Source organism: Pseudochaenichthys georgianus, chromosome 7 (genome assembly GCF_902827115.2).
Source record: "Pseudochaenichthys georgianus chromosome 7, fPseGeo1.2, whole genome shotgun sequence".
NCBI lineage: Eukaryota > Metazoa > Chordata > Actinopteri > Perciformes > Channichthyidae > Pseudochaenichthys > Pseudochaenichthys georgianus.
Window position 1 is genome coordinate 3,132,650 of NC_047509.1, and position 22,368 is coordinate 3,155,017.

The window sequence follows — 22,368 nt, forward strand, 5'->3', positions numbered from 1 at the left end:
CATTGCATTATGCCTCAATAAACAAAGCTTGGATGAAAATGCATGGCTTCTCTACACAGAAGATGAGCTTTGGTCATTATTTCCCCCAATTCATCACTTGATTTCTAGCAGTTCAAATTGGTTCCAACAAACTTTTTAGGCTACCTAAACTTAACCTGTTCCACATCTTTGAAGACATCCTGGGCTCGTCCGGGATTTGAACCCGGGGCCTCTCGCACCCTAAGCGAGAAGCATACCCCTAGACCAACGAGCCATGACGAAGGACAATTTTTCTGGCTTCCCCACGACAGCCTGCTTAAATGACAATGCAAAAGACTTTTCCATGAATTGCATTATGCCTCAATAAACAAAGCTTGGATGAAAATGCATGGCTTCTCTACACAGAAGATGAGCTTTGGTCATTATTTGCCCCAATTCATCACTAGATTTCTAGCAGTTCAAATTGTGAAGTACACATTGCTTACAACAAACTTTTTTTGCTACCTAAACTTAACCTGTTCCACATCTTTGAAGACATCCTGGGCTCGTCCGGGATTTGAACCCGGGACCTCTCGCACCCGAAGCGAGAATCATACCCCTAGACCAACGAGCCATGACGAAAGGTAATTTTTCCGGCTTCCCCACGACAGCCTGCTTGAATGACAATGCAAAACGCTTTTCCATTAATTGCACTTTGTCCTCAATGAACACAGCTTGGATGAAAATGCATGGCTTCTCTACACAGAAGATGAGCTTTGGTCATTATTTGCCCCAATTCATCACTAGATTTCTAGCAGTTCAAATTGTGAAGTACACATTGCTTACAACAAACTTTTTATGCTACCTAAACTTAACCTGTTCCACATCTTTGAAGACATCCTGGGCTCGTCCGGGATTTGAACCCGGGGCCTCTCGCACCCTAAGCGAGAAGCATACCCCTAGACCAACGAGCCATGACGAAGGACAATTTTTCTGGCTTCCCCACGACAGCCTGCTTAAATGACAATGCAAATGACTTTTCCATGAATTGCATTATGCCTCAATAAACAAAGCTTGGATGAAAATGCATGGCTTCTCTACACAGAAGATGAGCTTTGGTCATTATTTGCCCCAATTCATCACTAGATTTCTAGCAGTTCAAATTGTGAAGTACACATTGCTTACAACAAACTTTTTTTGCTACCTAAACTTAACCTGTTCCACATCTTTGAAGACATCCTGGGCTCGTCCGGGATTTGAACCCGGGACCTCTCGCACCCGAAGCGAGAATCATACCCCTAGACCAACGAGCCATGACGAAAGGTAATTTTTCCGGCTTCCCCACGACAGCCTGCTTGAATGACAATGCAAAACGCTTTTCCATTAATTGCACTTTGTCCTCAATGAACACAGCTTGGATGAAAATGCATGGCTTCTCTACACAGAAGATGAGCCTTGGTCAGTTTGTGTCCCAATTCATCACTAGATTTCTTGCAGTTCAAATTGTGAAGTACACATTGCTTCCAACAAACTTGTGTTGCTACCTAAACTTAACCTGTTCCACATCTTTGAAGACATCCTGGGCTCGTCCGGGATTTGAACCCGGGACCTCTCGCACCCGAAGCGAGAATCATACCCCTAGACCAACGAGCCATGACGAAAGACAATTTTTCTGTCTTCCCCACGACAGCCTGCTTAAATGACAATGCAAAACACTTTTCCATGAATTGAAATTTGTCCTCAATGAACACAGCTTGGATAAAAATGTATGGCTTTACTACACAAAAGATGAGCTTTGATCATTATTTGCCCCAATTCATCACTAGATTTCTTGCAGTTCAAATTGTGAAGTACACATTGCTTACAACAAACTTGTTTTGCTACCTAAACTTAACCTGTTCCACATCTTTGAAGACATCCTGGGCTCGTCCGGGATTTGAACCCGGGACCTCTTGCACCCGAAGCAAGAATCATACCCCTAGACCAACGAGCCATGACGAAAGATAGTTTTTCTGGCTTCCCCATGACAGCCTGCTTAAATTACAATGCAAAACACTTTTCCATGAATTGAAATGTGTCCTCAATGAACACAGCTTGGATAAACATGTATGGCTTTACTACACAGAAGATGAGCTTTGATCATTATTTGCCCCAATTCATCACTAGATTTCTTGCAGTTCAAATTGTGAAGTACACATTGCTTACAAAAAACTCGTTTTGCTACCTATTCTTAACCTGTTCGACATCTTTGAAGACATCCTGGGCTCGTCCGGGATTTGAACCCGGGACCTCTCGCACCCGAAGCAAGAATCATACCCCTAGACCAACGAGCCATGACAGAATACAATTATTTCACCTTACCAACGATAGCCTGCTTAAATGACATCGCAAAACACTTTTCCATTCATTGCATTATGCCTCAATAAACAAAGCTTGGATGAAAATGCATGGCTTCTCTACACAGAAGATGAGCTTTGGTCATTATTTCCCCCAATTCATCACTTGATTTCTAGCAGTTCAAATTGGTTCCAACAAACTTTTTAGGCTACCTGAACTTAACCTGTTCCACATCTTTGAAGACATCCTGGGCTCGTCCGGGATTTGAACCCGGGGCCTCTCGCACCCGAAGCAAGAATCATACCCCTAGACCAACGAGCCATGACAGAATACAATTATTTCACCTTACCAACGATAGCCTGCTTAAATGACATCGCAAAACACTTTTCCATTCATTGCATTATGCCTCAATAAACAAAGCTTGGATGAAAATGCATGGCTTCTCTACACAGAAGATGAGCTTTGGTCATTATTTCCCCCAATTCATCACTTGATTTCTAGCAGTTCAAATTGGTTCCAACAAACTTTTTAGGCTACCTAAACTTAACCTGTTCCACATCTTTGAAGACATCCTGGGCTCGTCCGGGATTTGAACCCGGGGCCTCTCGCACCCTAAGCGAGAAGCATACCCCTAGACCAACGAGCCATGACGAAGGACAATTTTTCTGGCTTCCCCACGACAGCCTGCTTAAATGACAATGCAAAAGACTTTTCCATGAATTGCATTATGCCTCAATAAACAAAGCTTGGATGAAAATGCATGGCTTCTCTACACAGAAGATGAGCTTTGGTCATTATTTGCCCCAATTCATCACTAGATTTCTTGAAGTTCAAATTGTGAAGTACACATTGCTTCCAACAAACTTGTGTTGCTACCTAAACTTAACCTGTTCCACATCTTTGAAGACATCCTGGGCTCGTCCGGGATTTGAACCCGGGACCTCTCGCACCCGAAGCGAGAATCATACCCCTAGACCAACGAGCCATGACGAAAGACAATTTTTCTGTCTTCCCCACGACAGCCTGCTTAAATGACAATGCAAAACACTTTTCCATGAATTGAAATTTGTCCTCAATGAACACAGCTTGGATAAAAATGTATGGCTTTACTACACAAAAGATGAGCTTTGATCATTATTTGCCCCAATTCATCACTAGATTTCTTGCAGTTCAAATTGTGAAGTACACATTGCTTACAACAAACTTGTTTTGCTACCTAAACTTAACCTGTTCCACATCTTTGAAGACATCCTGGGCTCGTCCGGGATTTGAACCCGGGACCTCTCGCACCCGAAGCGAGAATCATACCCCTAGACCAACGAGCCATGACGAAAGGTAATTTTTCCGGCTTCCCCACGACAGCCTGCTTGAATGACAATGCAAAACGCTTTTCCATTAATTGCACTTTGTCCTCAATGAACACAGCTTGGATGAAAATGCATGGCTTCTCTACACAGAAGATGAGCTTTGGTCATTATTTGCCCCAATTCATCACTAGATTTCTAGCAGTTCAAATTGTGAAGTACACATTGCTTACAACAAACTTTTTATGCTACCTAAACTTAACCTGTTCCACATCTTTGAAGACATCCTGGGCTCGTCCGGGATTTGAACCCGGGACCTCTCGCACCCGAAGCGAGAATCATACCCCTAGACCAACGAGCCATGACAAAAAGCAATTATTTCACCTTACCAACGATAGCCTGCTTAAATGACATCGCAAAACACTTTTCAATTCATTGCATTATGCCTCAATAAACAAAGCTTGGATGAAAATGCATGGCTTCTCTTCACAGAAGATGAGCTTTGGTCATTATTTGCCCCAATTCATCACTAGATTTCTTGAAGTTCAAATTGTGGAGTACACATTGCTTACAACAAACTTTTTTTGCTACCTAAACTTATCCTGTTCCACATCTTTGAAGACATCCTGGGCTCGTCCGGGATTTGAACCCGGGACCTCTCGCACCCGAAGCGAGAATCATACCCCTAGACCAACGAGCCATGACGAAAGGCAATTTTTCTATCTTCCCCACGACAGCCTGCTTAAATGACATCGCAAAACACTTTTCAATTCATTGCATTATGCCTCAATAAACAAAGCTTGGATGAAAATGCATGGCTTCTCTACACAGAAGATGAGCTTTGGTCATTATTTGCACCAATTCATCACTAGATTTATTGCATTTCAAATTGTGAAGTAAACATTGCTTACAACAAACTTGTTTTGCTACCTAAACTTAACCTGTTCCACATCTTTGAAGACATCCTGGGCTCGTCCAGGATTTGAACCCGTGACCTCTCGCACCCGAAGCAAGAATCATACCCCTAGACCAGGGGTCGGCAACAGGCGGACCGCGGTCCGGACCCAGACGCCGACCTATGCGGACCCGGACCTATAATCAATACATTAATAGGGGATTTACATTTTTGACAGGGCAATTCTATTTTAACCGCTGCCGACAGGGGGCGAAAGAGACGATTGAGCGATACAGGGAGAGAAACACAGAAGAAGAGATGAAAGCGCGATACAGTGAGAGAAACACAGAAGAAGAGACGAGAGCGCGATACAGTGTGAGAAACACAGAAGAAGAGACGAGAGAGCGGGAGACAGTGAGTCAAGAGAAGAGTTAGTGATACAGTGAGAGAAGAGGAAAGTGAGTCAAGAGAAGAGTTAGCAATACAGTGAGAGAAGACGGCGGCAGATAGGAAGAGGAGACTGAGTGAAGAGCAGCGATACAGGAAGAGAAGCGGAGAGGAGAGTGAACAGGTGTGTTAGCGGCAGACAGGGAGATACACATATTTACACATGGCGCTCTCTAAGAAGAGGAAAGTGGACAGTGAGAACAGAGCTTTTAACCCTGAGTGGACGGACTCATTCATGTTCATCCTGCCCACTGGGAGCACAAAACCAGTGTGTCTCATTTGTTCAGAGACCGTGGCGCTCATTAAAAGTGCCAACGTGAAACGCCACTATGAGACCAAACATAAAGTGTTTGACAAAACATTCCCTCTCAACTCAGAACTGAGGTCACAAAAAATAAGCAGTCTGAGAGCCCAATATGATCATTCCACCAGGATCTTGACCCATTCATTCACTGCCCAAAGACGTGCTAATGAATGTTCCCTCAGAGTGGCTTGGATTTTGGGTCAAAACAAAAAACCATTTACTGATGGAGAGGTTGTCAAGGAGTGCATGAGTGCAGTAGCTCAAACGTTGCTTGAGGGAAAACAAAAAGAAGAGCTTTGTGAACAAATTAAGCAAATACCTTTGTCAGCATCATCAGCCACAAAGAGGAGTGAAGTGTTAACCCAGGATGTGCTAGCCCAGCTGGATGAAGCCCTTCAGAAGGCATCCTGTGTAAGCTTAGCTGTAGATGAGTCCACTGATGTTTCTGACAATGCTCAGCTCTTAATTTATGTAAGGTTCTTCAACAAAGATAAGAAAGCGTTCTGTGAAGACATGTTAGGTGTAACTCCCCTTCAGACCAGTACAAGAGGAGAGGACATCTACCTGGCCATTAAGGAGATGTTAACGATGCAAGGAATAGAGCCAAAACAAGTGGTTTCAATAACCACAGATGGAGCCCCTGCCATGATAGGGAGAGAGAAAGGAGCTGTGTCAAGAATGAAAGAGGATAATCCTGAGCTCATCTCTTACCATTGCATCATCCATCAATCTGTCCTGTGCTCCTCCCTGTCAGATGAGCATGCTGAGGTGATGAACACAATGATGAAAATGATCAATTTTCTCAGGGCGTCCTCTTCCTATCAGCATCGCATGCTCAGGGAATTCCTCAGAGAAGTTGATGCAAACGCTGATGATCTTTTGCTGCACAACAATGTGAGATGGCTCAGCAAAGGCAGGGTGTTGGAGCGCTTTTGGTCCATCAGAAGGGAAGTAGCAGCTTTCTTGGCAGAGATGGGAAGTCAGAAGGCAACACAGTTTTCTCTCTTTTTAGAAGATGAGAAAAAGATGGATAATGTGGCCTTTTTGGTTGACATCACTTCACATCTGAATGAACTAAATTTGAAGCTACAGGGCAAGGACAATTCAATTTGTGAATTGATGACAGCTGTCCGCTCCTTTCAGAGGAAACTTGAAGTGTTCAAGGAAGATCTGCAGGGAGACTGTGCACACTTCCCAGCAGTGCAGGAACAGGTTCAGGGACAGAGAAATGTGTCTTATTTTGTTGGCTTTGTAGATAAGCTGATTGTAAACTTCAGCAAACGTTTTGACAGCTTCAGCTTTGGACGGCAGCTCACCATGTTCATTCAGAACCCGTTTCTTATCACAGATGTCAGGGAGTTCTCAAAGGAAGTCACACAGCACTTCAAGTGGGCAAATGCTGGGCCTCTCCAGATGCAAATGGTTGATCTCCAAGCAGACGTGGCCCTGAAAGAGCAATTTGGAAGAACTGACCCTGTCACTTTCTGGCTCAATACAGTCTCTGAAACAGCTTTCCCAGGTCTGAGGAAAGTAGCTCTATATATATTCACCATGTTTGGTTCCACATACAGCTGCGAGGCAGCTTTCTCCACAATGAACATTATTAAAACTAAATATCGTTCCAGGCTAACCAATGAGAACCTGCATGTGTGTATGAGAATGGCCCTGACACCATTTCAACCCAGATTTAAAATCCTGGCAGGACAAGCTCGAGCTCAATTCTCGCACTGAACAAAGCCACAGCCTGCTTAAATGACAATGCAAAACACTTTTCCATGAATTGAAATGTGTCCTCAATGAACACAGCTTGGATACAAATGTATGGCTTTACTACACAGAAGATGAGCTTTGATCATTATTTGCCCCAATTCATCACTAGATTTCTTGCAGTTCAAATTGTGAAGTACACATTGCTTACAACAAACTTTTTTTGCTACCTAAACTTAACCTGTTCCACATCTTTGAAGACATCCTGGGCTCGTCCGGGATTTGAACCCGGGACCTCTCGCACCCGAAGCGAGAATCATACCCCTAGACCAACGAGCCATGACGAAAGGTAATTTTTCCGGCTTCCCCACGACAGCCTGCTTGAATGACAATGCAAAACGCTTTTCCATTAATTGCACTTTGTCCTCAATGAACACAGCTTGGATGAAAATGCATGGCTTCTCTACACAGAAGATGAGCCTTGGTCAGTTTGTGTCCCAATTCATCACTAGATTTCTTGCAGTTCAAATTGTGAAGTACACATTGCTTCCAACAAACTTGTGTTGCTACCTAAACTTAACCTGTTCCACATCTTTGAAGACATCCTGGGCTCGTCCGGGATTTGAACCCGGGACCTCTTGCACCCGAAGCAAGAATCATACCCCTAGACCAACGAGCCATGACGAAAGATAGTTTTTCTGGCTTCCCCATGACAGCCTGCTTAAATTACAATGCAAAACACTTTTCCATGAATTGAAATGTGTCCTCAATGAACACAGCTTGGATAAACATGTATGGCTTTACTACACAGAAGATGAGCTTTGATCATTATTTGCCCCAATTCATCACTAGATTTCTTGCAGTTCAAATTGTGAAGTACACATTGCTTACAAAAAACTCGTTTTGCTACCTATTCTTAACCTGTTCGACATCTTTGAAGACATCCTGGGCTCGTCCGGGATTTGAACCCGGGACCTCTCGCACCCGAAGCAAGAATCATACCCCTAGACCAACGAGCCATGACAGAATACAATTATTTCACCTTACCAACGATAGCCTGCTTAAATGACATCGCAAAACACTTTTCCATTCATTGCATTATGCCTCAATAAACAAAGCTTGGATGAAAATGCATGGCTTCTCTACACAGAAGATGAGCTTTGGTCATTATTTCCCCCAATTCATCACTTGATTTCTAGCAGTTCAAATTGGTTCCAACAAACTTTTTAGGCTACCTGAACTTAACCTGTTCCACATCTTTGAAGACATCCTGGGCTCGTCCGGGATTTGAACCCGGGGCCTCTCGCACCCGAAGCAAGAATCATACCCCTAGACCAACGAGCCATGACAGAATACAATTATTTCACCTTACCAACGATAGCCTGCTTAAATGACATCGCAAAACACTTTTCCATTCATTGCATTATGCCTCAATAAACAAAGCTTGGATGAAAATGCATGGCTTCTCTACACAGAAGATGAGCTTTGGTCATTATTTCCCCCAATTCATCACTTGATTTCTAGCAGTTCAAATTGGTTCCAACAAACTTTTTAGGCTACCTAAACTTAACCTGTTCCACATCTTTGAAGACATCCTGGGCTCGTCCGGGATTTGAACCCGGGGCCTCTCGCACCCTAAGCGAGAAGCATACCCCTAGACCAACGAGCCATGACGAAGGACAATTTTTCTGGCTTCCCCACGACAGCCTGCTTAAATGACAATGCAAAAGACTTTTCCATGAATTGCATTATGCCTCAATAAACAAAGCTTGGATGAAAATGCATGGCTTCTCTACACAGAAGATGAGCTTTGGTCATTATTTGCCCCAATTCATCACTAGATTTCTTGAAGTTCAAATTGTGAAGTACACATTGCTTCCAACAAACTTGTGTTGCTACCTAAACTTAACCTGTTCCACATCTTTGAAGACATCCTGGGCTCGTCCGGGATTTGAACCCGGGACCTCTCGCACCCGAAGCGAGAATCATACCCCTAGACCAACGAGCCATGACGAAAGACAATTTTTCTGTCTTCCCCACGACAGCCTGCTTAAATGACAATGCAAAACACTTTTCCATGAATTGAAATTTGTCCTCAATGAACACAGCTTGGATAAAAATGTATGGCTTTACTACACAAAAGATGAGCTTTGATCATTATTTGCCCCAATTCATCACTAGATTTCTTGCAGTTCAAATTGTGAAGTACACATTGCTTACAACAAACTTGTTTTGCTACCTAAACTTAAGCTGTTCCACATCTTTGAAGACATCCTGGGCTCGTCCGGGATTTGAACTCGGGACCTCTCGCACCCGAAGCAAGAATCATACCCCTAGACCAACGAGCCATGACAAAAGATAGTTTTTCTGGCTTCCCCACGACAGCCTGCTTAAATTACAATGCAAAACACTTTTCCATGAATTGAAATGTGTCCTCAATGAACACAGCTTGGATAAAAATGTATTGCTTTACTACACAGAAGATGAGCTTTGATCATTATTTGCCCCAATTCATCACTAGATTTCTTGCAGTTCAAATTGTGAAGTACACATTGCTTACAAAAAACTCGTTTTGCTACCTATTCTTAACCTGTTCGACATCTTTGAAGACATCCTGGGCTCGTCCGGGATTTGAACCCGGGACCTCTCACACCCGAAGCAAGAATCATACCCCTAGACCAACGAGCCATGACAGAATACAATTATTTCACCTTACCAACGATAGCCTGATTAAATGACATCGCAAAACACTTTTCCATTCATTGCATTATGCCTCAATAAACAAAGCTTGGATGAAAATGCATGGCTTCTCTACACAGAAGATGAGCTTTGGTCATTATTTCCCCCAATTCATCACTTGATTTCTAGCAGTTCAAATTGGTTCCAACAAACTTTTTAGGCTACCTAAACTTAACCTGTTCCACATCTTTGAAGACATCCTGGGCTCGTCCGGGATTTGAACCCGGGGCCTCTCGCACCCTAAGCGAGAAGCATACCCCTAGACCAACGAGCCATGACGAAGGACAATTTTTCTGGCTTCCCCACGACAGCCTGCTTAAATGACAATGCAAAAGACTTTTCCATGAATTGCATTATGCCTCAATAAACAAAGCTTGGATGAAAATGCATGGCTTCTCTTCACAGAAGATGAGCTTTGGTCATTATTTGCCCCAATTCATCACTAGATTTCTTGAAGTTCAAATTGTGGAGTACACATTGCTTACAACAAACTTTTTTTGCTACCTAAACTTATCCTGTTCCACATCTTTGAAGACATCCTGGGCTCGTCCGGGATTTGAACCCGGGACCTCTCGCACCCGAAGCGAGAATCATACCCCTAGACCAACGAGCCATGACGAAAGGCAATTTTTCTATCTTCCCCACGACAGCCTGCTTAAATGACATCGCAAAACACTTTTCAATTCATTGCATTATGCCTCAATAAACAAAGCTTGGATGAAAATGCATGGCTTCTCTACACAGAAGATGAGCTTTGGTCATTATTTGCACCAATTCATCACTAGATTTATTGCATTTCAAATTGTGAAGTAAACATTGCTTACAACAAACTTGTTTTGCTACCTAAACTTAACCTGTTCCACATCTTTGAAGACATCCTGGGCTCGTCCAGGATTTGAACCCGTGACCTCTCGCACCCGAAGCAAGAATCATACCCCTAGACCAGGGGTCGGCAACAGGCGGACCGCGGTCCGGACCCAGACGCCGACCTATGCGGACCCGGACCTATAATCAATACATTAATAGGGGATTTACATTTTTGACAGGGCAATTCTATTTTAACCGCTGCCGACAGGGGGCGAAAGAGACGATTGAGCGATACAGGGAGAGAAACACAGAAGAAGAGATGAAAGCGCGATACAGTGAGAGAAACACAGAAGAAGAGACGAGAGCGCGATACAGTGTGAGAAACACAGAAGAAGAGACGAGAGAGCGGGAGACAGTGAGTCAAGAGAAGAGTTAGTGATACAGTGAGAGAAGAGGAAAGTGAGTCAAGAGAAGAGTTAGCAATACAGTGAGAGAAGACGGCGGCAGACAGGAAGAGGAGACTGAGTGAAGAGCAGCGATACAGGAAGAGAAGCGGAGAGGAGAGTGAACAGGTGTGTTAGCGGCAGACAGGGAGATACACATATTTACACATGGCGCTCTCTAAGAAGAGGAAAGTGGACAGTGAGAACAGAGCTTTTAACCCTGAGTGGACGGACTCATTCATGTTCATCCTGCCCACTGGGAGCACAAAACCAGTGTGTCTCATTTGTTCAGAGACCGTGGCGCTCATTAAAAGTGCCAACGTGAAACGCCACTGTGAGACCAAACATAAAGTGTTTGACAAAACATTCCCTCTCAACTCAGAACTGAGGTCACAAAAAATAAGCAGTCTGAGAGCCCAATATGATCATTCCACCAGGATCTTGACCCATTCATTCACTGCCCAAAGACGTGCTAATGAATGTTCCCTCAGAGTGGCTTGGATTTTGGGTCAAAACAAAAAACCATTTACTGATGGAGAGGTTGTCAAGGAGTGCATGAGTGCAGTAGCTCAAACGTTGCTTGAGGGAAAACAAAAAGAAGAGCTTTGTGAACAAATTAAGCAAATACCTTTGTCAGCATCATCAGCCACAAAGAGGAGTGAAGTGTTAACCCAGGATGTGCTAGCCCAGCTGGATGAAGCCCTTCAGAAGGCATCCTGTGTAAGCTTAGCTGTAGATGAGTCCACTGATGTTTCTGACAATGCTCAGCTCTTAATTTATGTAAGGTTCTTCAACAAAGATAAGAAAGCGTTCTGTGAAGACATGTTAGGTGTAACTCCCCTTCAGACCAGTACAAGAGGAGAGGACATCTACCTGGCCATTAAGGAGATGTTAACGATGCAAGGAATAGAGCCAAAACAAGTGGTTTCAATAACCACAGATGGAGCCCCTGCCATGATAGGGAGAGAGAAAGGAGCTGTGTCAAGAATGAAAGAGGATAATCCTGAGCTCATCTCTTACCATTGCATCATCCATCAATCTGTCCTGTGCTCCTCCCTGTCAGATGAGCATGCTGAGGTGATGAACACAATGATGAAAATGATCAATTTTCTCAGGGCGTCCTCTTCCTATCAGCATCGCATGCTCAGGGAATTCCTCAGAGAAGTTGATGCAAACGCTGATGATCTTTTGCTGCACAACAATGTGAGATGGCTCAGCAAAGGCAGGGTGTTGGAGCGCTTTTGGTCCATCAGAAGGGAAGTAGCAGCTTTCTTGGCAGAGATGGGAAGTCAGAAGGCAACACAGTTTTCTCTCTTTTTAGAAGATGAGAAAAAGATGGATAATGTGGCCTTTTTGGTTGACATCACTTCACATCTGAATGAACTAAATTTGAAGCTACAGGGCAAGGACAATTCAATTTGTGAATTGATGACAGCTGTCCGCTCCTTTCAGAGGAAACTTGAAGTGTTCAAGGAAGATCTGCAGGGAGACTGTGCACACTTCCCAGCAGTGCAGGAACAGGTTCAGGGACAGAGAAATGTGTCTTATTTTGTTGGCTTTGTAGATAAGCTGATTGTAAACTTCAGCAAACGTTTTGACAGCTTCAGCTTTGGACGGCAGCTCACCATGTTCATTCAGAACCCGTTTCTTATCACAGATGTCAGGGAGTTCTCAAAGGAAGTCACACAGCACTTCAAGTGGGCAAATGCTGGGCCTCTCCAGATGCAAATGGTTGATCTCCAAGCAGACGTGGCCCTGAAAGAGCAATTTGGAAGAACTGACCCTGTCACTTTCTGGCTCAATACAGTCTCTGAAACAGCTTTCCCAGGTCTGAGGAAAGTAGCTCTATATATATTCACCATGTTTGGTTCCACATACAGCTGCGAGGCAGCTTTCTCCACAATGAACATTATTAAAACTAAATATCGTTCCAGGCTAACCAATGAGAACCTGCATGTGTGTATGAGAATGGCCCTGACACCATTTCAACCCAGATTTAAAATCCTGGCAGGACAAGCTCGAGCTCAATTCTCGCACTGAACAAAGCCACAGCCTGCTTAAATGACAATGCAAAACACTTTTCCATGAATTGAAATGTGTCCTCAATGAACACAGCTTGGATACAAATGTATGGCTTTACTACACAGAAGATGAGCTTTGATCATTATTTGCCCCAATTCATCACTAGATTTCTTGCAGTTCAAATTGTGAAGTACACATTGCTTACAACAAACTTTTTTTGCTACCTAAACTTAACCTGTTCCACATCTTTGAAGACATCCTGGGCTCGTCCGGGATTTGAACCCGGGACCTCTCGCACCCGAAGCGAGAATCATACCCCTAGACCAACGAGCCATGACGAAAGGTAATTTTTCCGGCTTCCCCACGACAGCCTGCTTGAATGACAATGCAAAACGCTTTTCCATTAATTGCACTTTGTCCTCAATGAACACAGCTTGGATGAAAATGCATGGCTTCTCTACACAGAAGATGAGCCTTGGTCAGTTTGTGTCCCAATTCATCACTAGATTTCTTGCAGTTCAAATTGTGAAGTACACATTGCTTCCAACAAACTTGTGTTGCTACCTAAACTTAACCTGTTCCACATCTTTGAAGACATCCTGGGCTCGTCCGGGATTTGAACCCGGGACCTCTCGCACCCGAAGCGAGAATCATACCCCTAGACCAACGAGCCATGACGAAAGACAATTTTTCTGTCTTCCCCACGACAGCCTGCTTAAATGACAATGCAAAACACTTTTCCATGAATTGAAATTTGTCCTCAATGAACACAGCTTGGATAAAAATGTATGGCTTTACTACACAAAAGATGAGCTTTGATCATTATTTGCCCCAATTCATCACTAGATTTCTTGCAGTTCAAATTGTGAAGTACACATTGCTTACAACAAACTTGTTTTGCTACCTAAACTTAACCTGTTCCACATCTTTGAAGACATCCTGGGCTCGTCCGGGATTTGAACCCGGGACCTCTTGCACCCGAAGCAAGAATCATACCCCTAGACCAACGAGCCATGACGAAAGATAGTTTTTCTGGCTTCCCCATGACAGCCTGCTTAAATTACAATGCAAAACACTTTTCCATGAATTGAAATGTGTCCTCAATGAACACAGCTTGGATAAACATGTATGGCTTTACTACACAGAAGATGAGCTTTGATCATTATTTGCCCCAATTCATCACTAGATTTCTTGCAGTTCAAATTGTGAAGTACACATTGCTTACAAAAAACTCGTTTTGCTACCTATTCTTAACCTGTTCGACATCTTTGAAGACATCCTGGGCTCGTCCGGGATTTGAACCCGGGACCTCTCGCACCCGAAGCAAGAATCATACCCCTAGACCAACGAGCCATGACAGAATACAATTATTTCACCTTACCAACGATAGCCTGCTTAAATGACATCGCAAAACACTTTTCCATTCATTGCATTATGCCTCAATAAACAAAGCTTGGATGAAAATGCATGGCTTCTCTACACAGAAGATGAGCTTTGGTCATTATTTCCCCCAATTCATCACTTGATTTCTAGCAGTTCAAATTGGTTCCAACAAACTTTTTAGGCTACCTAAACTTAACCTGTTCCACATCTTTGAAGACATCCTGGGCTCGTCCGGGATTTGAACCCGGGGCCTCTCGCACCCGAAGCAAGAATCATACCCCTAGACCAACGAGCCATGACAGAATACAATTATTTCACCTTACCAACGATAGCCTGCTTAAATGACATCGCAAAACACTTTTCCATTCATTGCATTATGCCTCAATAAACAAAGCTTGGATGAAAATGCATGGCTTCTCTACACAGAAGATGAGCTTTGGTCATTATTTGCCCCAATTCATCACTAGATTTCTTGAAGTTCAAATTGTGAAGTACACATTGCTTCCAACAAACTTGTGTTGCTACCTAAACTTAACCTGTTCCACATCTTTGAAGACATCCTGGGCTCGTCCGGGATTTGAACCCGGGACCTCTCGCACCCGAAGCGAGAATCATACCCCTAGACCAACGAGCCATGACGAAAGACAATTTTTCTGTCTTCCCCACGACAGCCTGCTTAAATGACAATGCAAAACACTTTTCCATGAATTGAAATTTGTCCTCAATGAACACAGCTTGGATAAAAATGTATGGCTTTACTACACAAAAGATGAGCTTTGATCATTATTTGCCCCAATTCATCACTAGATTTCTTGCAGTTCAAATTGTGAAGTACACATTGCTTACAACAAACTTGTTTTGCTACCTAAACTTAACCTGTTCCACATCTTTGAAGACATCCTGGGCTCGTCCGGGATTTGAACCCGGGACCTCTCGCACCCGAAGCAAGAATCATACCCCTAGACCAACGAGCCATGACAAAAGATAGTTTTTCTGGCTTCCCCACGACAGCCTGCTTAAATTACAATGCAAAACACTTTTCCATGAATTGAAATGTGTCCTCAATGAACACAGCTTGGATAAAAATGTATTGCTTTACTACACAGAAGATGAGCTTTGATCATTATTTGCCCCAATTCATCACTAGATTTCTTGCAGTTCAAATTGTGAAGTACACATTGCTTACAAAAAACTCGTTTTGCTACCTATTCTTAACCTGTTCGACATCTTTGAAGACATCCTGGGCTCGTCCGGGATTTGAACCCGGGACCTCTCACACCCGAAGCAAGAATCATACCCCTAGACCAACGAGCCATGACAGAATACAATTATTTCACCTTACCAACGATAGCCTGATTAAATGACATCGCAAAACACTTTTCCATTCATTGCATTATGCCTCAATAAACAAAGCTTGGATGAAAATGCATGGCTTCTCTACACAGAAGATGAGCTTTGGTCATTATTTCCCCCAATTCATCACTTGATTTCTAGCAGTTCAAATTGGTTCCAACAAACTTTTTAGGCTACCTAAACTTAACCTGTTCCACATCTTTGAAGACATCCTGGGCTCGTCCGGGATTTGAACCCGGGGCCTCTCGCACCCTAAGCGAGAAGCATACCCCTAGACCAACGAGCGATGACGAAGGACAATTTTTCTGGCTTCCCCACGACAGCCTGCTTAAATGACAATGCAAAAGACTTTTCCATGAATTGCATTATGCCTCAATAAACAAAGCTTGGATGAAAATGCATGGCTTCTCTACACAGAAGATGAGCTTTGGTCATTATTTGCCCCAATTCATCACTAGATTTCTAGCAGTTCAAATTGTGAAGTACACATTGCTTACAACAAACTTTTTTTGCTACCTAAACTTAACCTGTTCCACATCTTTGAAGACATCCTGGGCTCGTCCGGGATTTGAACCCGGGACCTCTCGCACCCGAAGCGAGAAGCATACCCCTAGACCAACGAGCCATGACGAAAGGTAATTTTTCCGGCTTCCCCACGACAGCCTGCTTGAATGACAATGCAAAACGCTTTTCCATTAATTGCACTTTGTCCTCAATGAACACAGCTTGGATGAAAATGCATGGCTTCTCTACACAGAAGATGAGCTTTGGTCATTATTTGCCCCAATTCATCACTAGATTTCTAGCAGTTCAAATTGTGAAGTACACATTGCTTACAACAAACTTTTTATGCTACCTAAACTTAACCTGTTCCACATCTTTGAAGACATCCTGGGCTCGTCCGGGATTTGAACCCGGGACCTCTCGCACCCGAAGCGAGAATCATACCCCTAGACCAACGAGCCATGACAAAGCAGAATAATTTCACCTTACCAACGATAGGCTGCTTAAATGCCATCGCAAAATAGTTTTCCATTCATTGCATTATGCCTCAATAAACAAAGCTTGGATGAAAATGCATGGCTTCCCTTCACAGAAGATGAGCCTTGGTCAGTTTGTGCCCCTACTAAACACTAGGTTTCTAGCAGGGCACATGATTGGTCAAATTGTGAAGTAGACATTGCTTAAAAAGAATAATTGTTGATACCTAAACTAAACCTGTTGTAGATGTCGTGGGCTCGTCCGTGGATTTGAACCCGGGACCCCTCGCACCCTAAGCGAGAATCATACCCCTAGACCAGGGGTCTTCAACTAAAATTGAACGAGGTCCAGTTAGAGAAAATGTCCCCATGCAAAGGTCCGGAACATCACAATGTCTAACTTGCTTCATGAATTAGTGTGATATATATTGAAGTGACCTGTAGCTTTATCAACGTCTGCATAATCAACAACTGCTGCCAATCAAATAAAGAAAGTACAATTCAAAAACAACAATATTTATTGTCAATTAACATTAAATACTGTGTATATGTGTAATGTTCCTCTCGGGCTGCATTTACAAATAAAATAGAGAAAATAAATAAAATAGCTTTTGAAAATATGTGCATCTTAAAAGTGCTTAATTTTAGATAAATAAAATAAAGTGTAGCAGCAGCTTGAGTGTCCCTTTTTCTTTGTTAACCGTTTCACATCATGACTTAACAGTTTCAGCCGATTATAGAACATATCAGTCTTTACACATCATAACAATTGAACAGTTTCAAAGTTTCTCTTTCTTTCCCTCTTATATTGCAGTCCCCCACTCACTTTTTTTAAATTCAGTGTGAGAATTGAGCTTGTCCTGCCAGGAGTTTGTAAATCTGGGCTGACATGGAGTCAAGTTGTACTTTTTACAGTATTACGGCTTCTACAGATGACATTTTTTTATGGATTTTTTGTCAAAGCACTTCAGATATTCATTGCTATCGGGATGTTAAGAGCATTCCATGGAATATAACAAAAAGTGTATCTCGAGCAGGTTTCTGAAACTTACCTACCCCAACTTTAAGTTAAAAATCAAGGGTTTTTATTATTATTTACAGCAGGGGTGGGGAACCTTTTTCCTTTAAATTTGTACAACATCCTCCGAGGGTCGTACAAATTATTGAACTCAACCTTTGCTTAAAATATTGAAGTTAAAAGCATCAATCTGGTACACTTTGAGAGCAACATTAAGAGATCTATGGATACATCTCTCAACATCCATATGAAACAGAACTGTAAGCATATTTTTCTTTTTGGATATTTTACAAATCACTCCCCTTTTAAACTCTATTCTTGTTATTTTTAACAACTTTTTTGTTACTGTCATATAGTATTGTATACCAGTTTTTCATTTAGTCTCATTAATAACTATAATGACCATATCAAGGTGTGCCTTAACCTCACTGAGCTGAGGATATTTGAGCCTCTCAGGAGATAGCTCTCTTCCACCTGGTTGTAGAAAAGCTCTTTAAATTCGTTAGCATAGCTAGCTAACCAGATGCTAATAACAACAGATCGCCACTGTGTTTACAACTAAAGACACAGCCACGCAAACACTGCGGCATGTGTACGGCTGCTTATGGATTATTATCCTTATATGCAATATTTTAAGGGCTGGAGCGGCGTTCCGGTGCTCAGCACTCCTTTCAGACGAGACATATACCACGTGAAGACACGGAAGACAGGTTACGGTCGTGTTGTGTTCAAGGAACCTGTCCTTGGCCAGGTAAAACAGGTACTCGCTTGTTTAATTATTTTTGCGGTCTATATTTCTTCTTCTTTTGTGAAGTGAGAAGTTGTCCGTCAGTCGAAAACTCTTCGGTTCTCCACGAATTACACAAGTCACCCAAATCAGCGTTAAAAAAGCGGGAGGCGCCGAAAAAAAATCCCCTATTAATGTATTGATTATAGCTCGAGTCCGTATAGGTCGGCGTCTGGGTCCGGATCCGGACCGCGGTCCGCCTGTTGCCGACCCCTGCCCTAGACCAACGAGCCATGAAAAAAAGTAATTTTTCTGGCTTAAACACGACAGCCTGCTTAAATGACAATGCAAAACACTTTTCCATTAATTGCACTTTGTCCTCAATGAACACAGCTTGGATACAAATGTATGGCTTCTCTACACAGAAGATAAGCTTTGATCATTATTTGCCCCAATTCATCACTAGATTTCTAGCAGCTCAAATTGTGAAGGACACATTGCTTAGAACAAACTTTTTTTGCTACCTAAACTTAACCTGTTCCACATCTTTGAAGACATCCTGGGCTCGTCCGGGATTTGAACCGGGACTTCTCGCACCCAAAGCGAGAATCATACCCCTAGACCAACGAGCCATGACAAAACACAATTATTTCACCTTACCAACGATAGCCTGCTTAAATGACATCGCAAAACACTTTTCCATTCATTGCATTATGCCTCAATAAACAAAGCTTGAATGAAAATGCATGGCTTCTCTACACAGAAGATGAGCCTTGGTAAGTTTGTGCCCCTACTAAACACTAGGTTTCTAGCAGGGCACAGGATTGGTCAAATTGTGAAGTAGACATTGCTTAATAAGAACAATTGTTGATACCTAAACTAAACCTGTTTTTGATGTCGTGGGCTCGTCCGGGATTTGAACCCAGCACCTCTCGCACCCTAAGCGAGAATCATACCCCTAGACCAACGAGCCATGACGAAAGATAATTTTTCTGGCTTCCCCACGAAAGCCTCCTTGAATGACAATGCAAAACACTTTTCCATTAATTGCACTTTGTCCTCAATGAACACAGCTTGGATAAAAATGTATGGCTTCTCTACACCGAAGATGAGCTTTGGTCATTATTTGCCCCAATTCATCACTAGATTTCTTGCAGTTCAAATTGTGAAGTACACATTGCTTCCAACAAACTTTTGTTGCTACCTAAACTTAACCTGTTCCACATCTTTGAAGACATCCTGGGCTCGTCCGGGATTTGAACCCGGGACCTCTCGCACCCTAAGCGAGAATCATACCCCTAGACCAACGAGCCATGAAAAAACGTAATTTTTCTGGCTTCCCCACGACAGCCTGCTTAAATGACAATGCAAAACACTTTTCCATTAATTGCACTTTGTCCTCAATGAACACAGCTTGGATACAAATGTATGGCTTCTCTACACAGAAGATACGCTTTGATCATTATTTGCCCCAATTCATCACTAGATTTCTAGCAGCTCAAATTGTGAAGTACACATTGCTTCCAACAAACTTTTTTTGCTACCTAAACTTAACCTGTTCCACATCTTTGAAGACATCCTGGGCTCGTCCGGGATTTGAACCCGGGACCTCTCGCACCCGAAGCGAGAATCACACCCCTAGACCAACGAGCCATGACGAAAGGTAATTTTTCTGGCTTCCCCACGAAAGCCTCCTTGAATGACAATGCAAAACACTTTTCCATTAATTGCACTTTGTCCTCAATGAACACAGCTTGGATAAAAATGTATGGCTTCTCTACACAGAAGATGAGCTTTGGTCATTATTTGCCCCAATTCATCACTAGATTTCTTGCAGTTCAAATTGTGAAGTACACATTGCTTCCAACAAACTTTTGTTGCTACCTAAACTTAACCTGTTCCACATCTTTGAAGACATCCTGGGCTCCTCCGGGATTTGAACCCGGGACCTCTCGCACCCTAAGCGAGAATCATACCCCTAGACCAACGAGCCATGAAAAAACGTAATTGTTCTGGCTTCCCCACGACAGGCTGCTTAAATGACAATGCAAAACACTTTTCCATTAATTGCACTTTGTCCTCAATGAACACAGCTTGGATACAAATGTATGGCTTCTCTACACAGAAGATACGCTTTGATCATTATTTGCCCCAATTCATCACTAGATTTCTAGCAGCTCAAATTGTGAAGTACACAATAGAGGCTTCTCAATACTCAAATTTCCCCTCCTCGACTCCTCGACTCCTCGGTCCTCCGGTAGTGACCCGGAAATGAATTTCAGCGCGCCATTTTGAAGGACGTCTCATTTCTCTAAATGCACACCGAGGACCGAGGATCGAGCATCGAGGAGGCTCTCTGGAGGAGCTATAACCGAGGATACACTGATGGTTCCTCCACGGCTCCTCCGCGGATGCATTTCCGGGAACGGTGGAGGCGTGACGCACGGCCGGACTTATCTCAGCCAATGACAGCTCTGCATGCATCCCCTGGATATTATTTGAGAACCTGCTCTCATCGCAACGCGATGTTTACAGTGAGAACAGCTGTGAGGTCCTGCAGAAAGCAGAGCAGTGTGTAAAATATATATCACTCAGTATAACAGGCCTACTCTCTTTATTTGCTTTAGTTTAGTAGATATCTACAAAGAGTCCATATTTTTCTAAAACCATTTAGTGCTTCACATAATAAAATACACAACGGCTGTAGCCTGATTATGCTTTAGCAGCTGTAGGTGTGTGTGGTACAGTATGTAGGTGTGTGTTGTACAGTGTGTAGGTGTGTGTTGTACAGTGTGTAGGTGTGTGTTGTACAGTGTGTAGGTGCGTGTTGTACAGTGTGTAGGTGCGTGTGTTGTACAGTGTGTTGTACAGTGTGTAGGTGCGTGTGTTGTACAGTGTGTAGGTGCGTGTGTTGTACAGTGTGTAGGTGCGTGTGTTGTACAGTGTGTAGGTGCGTGTGTTGTACAGTGTGTAGGTGTGTGTGTTGTACAGTGTGTAGGTGTGTGTTGTACAGTGCGCAGATGCCGCGGACAGACGGGTCTCAGTTGGTTTGATGTCCTTACTTTTAATACTTGCAAATACAACTTTTGGCCCGTAATTTCAATTCCCCATTTCAGCGACCAGAGAGAGAGGGGGGGGGGGGGGGGGGTATATCCAGTCTCTGACTGTGTTACGTTATTATGAGAGTGCTCTCATACTTTAAATTGTATATATTTATATAAATATATTTGTGTGTGTGTGTCCGCATCTGTAGCCTGTTATTGTCTCATTATACCGCACTCTCAATGAATTCAAATAAAATATGTGGGGGAACAATGTTCAGCTGATCTAACAGAGATTATAAAATATGACAAAACACTCGACAGCTGATGCAGCTGTTGCCACGTCATAATGAACGGACGTCGCTTTAATATGACCGCTCAGAGGAGAGGAGTTCTCATTTCTTTAAACGTCTGCTGCTTCCCCTCCTCTCTCCTCGGTTCCCCTCCTCGGTCCTCCGCTCGCATCTCCTGTGGGCGGGTCTAAGTCTCGAGGAGGGGAGTCGAGGAGGGGAAATTTGAGTATTGAGAAGCCTCTATTGCTTCCAACAAACCTTTTTTGCTACCTAAACTTAACCTGTTCCACATCTTTGAAGACATCCTGGGCTCGTCCGGGATTTGAACCCGGGACCTCTCGCACCCGAAGCGAGAATCATACCCCTAGACCAACGAGCCATGACAAAACACAATTATTTCACCTTACCAACGATAGCCTGCTTAAATGACATCGCAAAACACTTTTCCATTCATTGCATTATGCCTCAATAAACAAAGCTTGAAGGAAAATGCATGGCTTCTCTACACAGAAGATGAGCCTTGGTAAGTTTGTGGCCCTACTAAACACTAGGTTTCTAGCAGGGCACAGGATTGGTCAAATTGTGAAGTAGACATTGCTTAATAAGAACA

At 43.1% G+C, this 22,368-nt stretch overlaps 36 non-coding genes across 36 annotated transcripts; all 36 read right to left on the reverse strand.

The window, feature by feature from the left end:
- Positions 1–181: 181 nt before the first annotated feature.
- Positions 182–253, reverse strand: trnap-agg (transfer RNA proline (anticodon AGG)). Its single transcript has one exon. It is a non-coding gene; the product is annotated as a tRNA-Pro (tRNA).
- A 267-nt stretch (positions 254–520) lies between these two features.
- trnap-cgg (transfer RNA proline (anticodon CGG)) lies at positions 521–592 on the reverse strand. Its single transcript has one exon. It is a non-coding gene; the product is annotated as a tRNA-Pro (tRNA).
- Positions 593–860: 268 nt separating this feature from the next.
- On the reverse strand, positions 861–932 carry trnap-agg (transfer RNA proline (anticodon AGG)). Its single transcript has one exon. It is a non-coding gene; the product is annotated as a tRNA-Pro (tRNA).
- A 267-nt stretch (positions 933–1,199) lies between these two features.
- On the reverse strand, positions 1,200–1,271 carry trnap-cgg (transfer RNA proline (anticodon CGG)). Its single transcript has one exon. It is a non-coding gene; the product is annotated as a tRNA-Pro (tRNA).
- A 268-nt stretch (positions 1,272–1,539) lies between these two features.
- trnap-cgg (transfer RNA proline (anticodon CGG)) lies at positions 1,540–1,611 on the reverse strand. Its single transcript has one exon. It is a non-coding gene; the product is annotated as a tRNA-Pro (tRNA).
- Positions 1,612–1,879: 268 nt separating this feature from the next.
- Positions 1,880–1,951, reverse strand: trnap-cgg (transfer RNA proline (anticodon CGG)). The gene has a single exon. It is a non-coding gene; the product is annotated as a tRNA-Pro (tRNA).
- Positions 1,952–2,219: 268 nt separating this feature from the next.
- Positions 2,220–2,291, reverse strand: trnap-cgg (transfer RNA proline (anticodon CGG)). Its single transcript has one exon. It is a non-coding gene; the product is annotated as a tRNA-Pro (tRNA).
- Positions 2,292–2,544: 253 nt separating this feature from the next.
- trnap-cgg (transfer RNA proline (anticodon CGG)) lies at positions 2,545–2,616 on the reverse strand. The gene has a single exon. It is a non-coding gene; the product is annotated as a tRNA-Pro (tRNA).
- A 253-nt stretch (positions 2,617–2,869) lies between these two features.
- Positions 2,870–2,941, reverse strand: trnap-agg (transfer RNA proline (anticodon AGG)). Its single transcript has one exon. It is a non-coding gene; the product is annotated as a tRNA-Pro (tRNA).
- Positions 2,942–3,208: 267 nt separating this feature from the next.
- On the reverse strand, positions 3,209–3,280 carry trnap-cgg (transfer RNA proline (anticodon CGG)). Its single transcript has one exon. It is a non-coding gene; the product is annotated as a tRNA-Pro (tRNA).
- Positions 3,281–3,548: 268 nt separating this feature from the next.
- trnap-cgg (transfer RNA proline (anticodon CGG)) lies at positions 3,549–3,620 on the reverse strand. The gene has a single exon. It is a non-coding gene; the product is annotated as a tRNA-Pro (tRNA).
- A 268-nt stretch (positions 3,621–3,888) lies between these two features.
- Positions 3,889–3,960, reverse strand: trnap-cgg (transfer RNA proline (anticodon CGG)). The gene has a single exon. It is a non-coding gene; the product is annotated as a tRNA-Pro (tRNA).
- A 267-nt stretch (positions 3,961–4,227) lies between these two features.
- trnap-cgg (transfer RNA proline (anticodon CGG)) lies at positions 4,228–4,299 on the reverse strand. Its single transcript has one exon. It is a non-coding gene; the product is annotated as a tRNA-Pro (tRNA).
- Positions 4,300–7,219: 2,920 nt separating this feature from the next.
- Positions 7,220–7,291, reverse strand: trnap-cgg (transfer RNA proline (anticodon CGG)). Its single transcript has one exon. It is a non-coding gene; the product is annotated as a tRNA-Pro (tRNA).
- A 268-nt stretch (positions 7,292–7,559) lies between these two features.
- On the reverse strand, positions 7,560–7,631 carry trnap-cgg (transfer RNA proline (anticodon CGG)). The gene has a single exon. It is a non-coding gene; the product is annotated as a tRNA-Pro (tRNA).
- A 268-nt stretch (positions 7,632–7,899) lies between these two features.
- trnap-cgg (transfer RNA proline (anticodon CGG)) lies at positions 7,900–7,971 on the reverse strand. Its single transcript has one exon. It is a non-coding gene; the product is annotated as a tRNA-Pro (tRNA).
- Positions 7,972–8,224: 253 nt separating this feature from the next.
- On the reverse strand, positions 8,225–8,296 carry trnap-cgg (transfer RNA proline (anticodon CGG)). The gene has a single exon. It is a non-coding gene; the product is annotated as a tRNA-Pro (tRNA).
- A 253-nt stretch (positions 8,297–8,549) lies between these two features.
- trnap-agg (transfer RNA proline (anticodon AGG)) lies at positions 8,550–8,621 on the reverse strand. Its single transcript has one exon. It is a non-coding gene; the product is annotated as a tRNA-Pro (tRNA).
- Positions 8,622–8,888: 267 nt separating this feature from the next.
- trnap-cgg (transfer RNA proline (anticodon CGG)) lies at positions 8,889–8,960 on the reverse strand. Its single transcript has one exon. It is a non-coding gene; the product is annotated as a tRNA-Pro (tRNA).
- Positions 8,961–9,568: 608 nt separating this feature from the next.
- trnap-cgg (transfer RNA proline (anticodon CGG)) lies at positions 9,569–9,640 on the reverse strand. The gene has a single exon. It is a non-coding gene; the product is annotated as a tRNA-Pro (tRNA).
- A 253-nt stretch (positions 9,641–9,893) lies between these two features.
- On the reverse strand, positions 9,894–9,965 carry trnap-agg (transfer RNA proline (anticodon AGG)). The gene has a single exon. It is a non-coding gene; the product is annotated as a tRNA-Pro (tRNA).
- Positions 9,966–10,232: 267 nt separating this feature from the next.
- trnap-cgg (transfer RNA proline (anticodon CGG)) lies at positions 10,233–10,304 on the reverse strand. Its single transcript has one exon. It is a non-coding gene; the product is annotated as a tRNA-Pro (tRNA).
- A 2,920-nt stretch (positions 10,305–13,224) lies between these two features.
- Positions 13,225–13,296, reverse strand: trnap-cgg (transfer RNA proline (anticodon CGG)). Its single transcript has one exon. It is a non-coding gene; the product is annotated as a tRNA-Pro (tRNA).
- A 268-nt stretch (positions 13,297–13,564) lies between these two features.
- Positions 13,565–13,636, reverse strand: trnap-cgg (transfer RNA proline (anticodon CGG)). The gene has a single exon. It is a non-coding gene; the product is annotated as a tRNA-Pro (tRNA).
- A 268-nt stretch (positions 13,637–13,904) lies between these two features.
- Positions 13,905–13,976, reverse strand: trnap-cgg (transfer RNA proline (anticodon CGG)). The gene has a single exon. It is a non-coding gene; the product is annotated as a tRNA-Pro (tRNA).
- Positions 13,977–14,244: 268 nt separating this feature from the next.
- Positions 14,245–14,316, reverse strand: trnap-cgg (transfer RNA proline (anticodon CGG)). Its single transcript has one exon. It is a non-coding gene; the product is annotated as a tRNA-Pro (tRNA).
- A 253-nt stretch (positions 14,317–14,569) lies between these two features.
- On the reverse strand, positions 14,570–14,641 carry trnap-cgg (transfer RNA proline (anticodon CGG)). The gene has a single exon. It is a non-coding gene; the product is annotated as a tRNA-Pro (tRNA).
- Positions 14,642–14,908: 267 nt separating this feature from the next.
- trnap-cgg (transfer RNA proline (anticodon CGG)) lies at positions 14,909–14,980 on the reverse strand. The gene has a single exon. It is a non-coding gene; the product is annotated as a tRNA-Pro (tRNA).
- A 268-nt stretch (positions 14,981–15,248) lies between these two features.
- trnap-cgg (transfer RNA proline (anticodon CGG)) lies at positions 15,249–15,320 on the reverse strand. The gene has a single exon. It is a non-coding gene; the product is annotated as a tRNA-Pro (tRNA).
- Positions 15,321–16,252: 932 nt separating this feature from the next.
- trnap-cgg (transfer RNA proline (anticodon CGG)) lies at positions 16,253–16,324 on the reverse strand. Its single transcript has one exon. It is a non-coding gene; the product is annotated as a tRNA-Pro (tRNA).
- Positions 16,325–16,592: 268 nt separating this feature from the next.
- Positions 16,593–16,664, reverse strand: trnap-cgg (transfer RNA proline (anticodon CGG)). The gene has a single exon. It is a non-coding gene; the product is annotated as a tRNA-Pro (tRNA).
- Positions 16,665–19,325: 2,661 nt separating this feature from the next.
- On the reverse strand, positions 19,326–19,397 carry trnap-agg (transfer RNA proline (anticodon AGG)). Its single transcript has one exon. It is a non-coding gene; the product is annotated as a tRNA-Pro (tRNA).
- Positions 19,398–19,665: 268 nt separating this feature from the next.
- Positions 19,666–19,737, reverse strand: trnap-agg (transfer RNA proline (anticodon AGG)). Its single transcript has one exon. It is a non-coding gene; the product is annotated as a tRNA-Pro (tRNA).
- Positions 19,738–20,005: 268 nt separating this feature from the next.
- trnap-cgg (transfer RNA proline (anticodon CGG)) lies at positions 20,006–20,077 on the reverse strand. The gene has a single exon. It is a non-coding gene; the product is annotated as a tRNA-Pro (tRNA).
- A 268-nt stretch (positions 20,078–20,345) lies between these two features.
- Positions 20,346–20,417, reverse strand: trnap-agg (transfer RNA proline (anticodon AGG)). Its single transcript has one exon. It is a non-coding gene; the product is annotated as a tRNA-Pro (tRNA).
- Positions 20,418–22,065: 1,648 nt separating this feature from the next.
- Positions 22,066–22,137, reverse strand: trnap-cgg (transfer RNA proline (anticodon CGG)). Its single transcript has one exon. It is a non-coding gene; the product is annotated as a tRNA-Pro (tRNA).
- Positions 22,138–22,368: the final 231 nt, after the last annotated feature.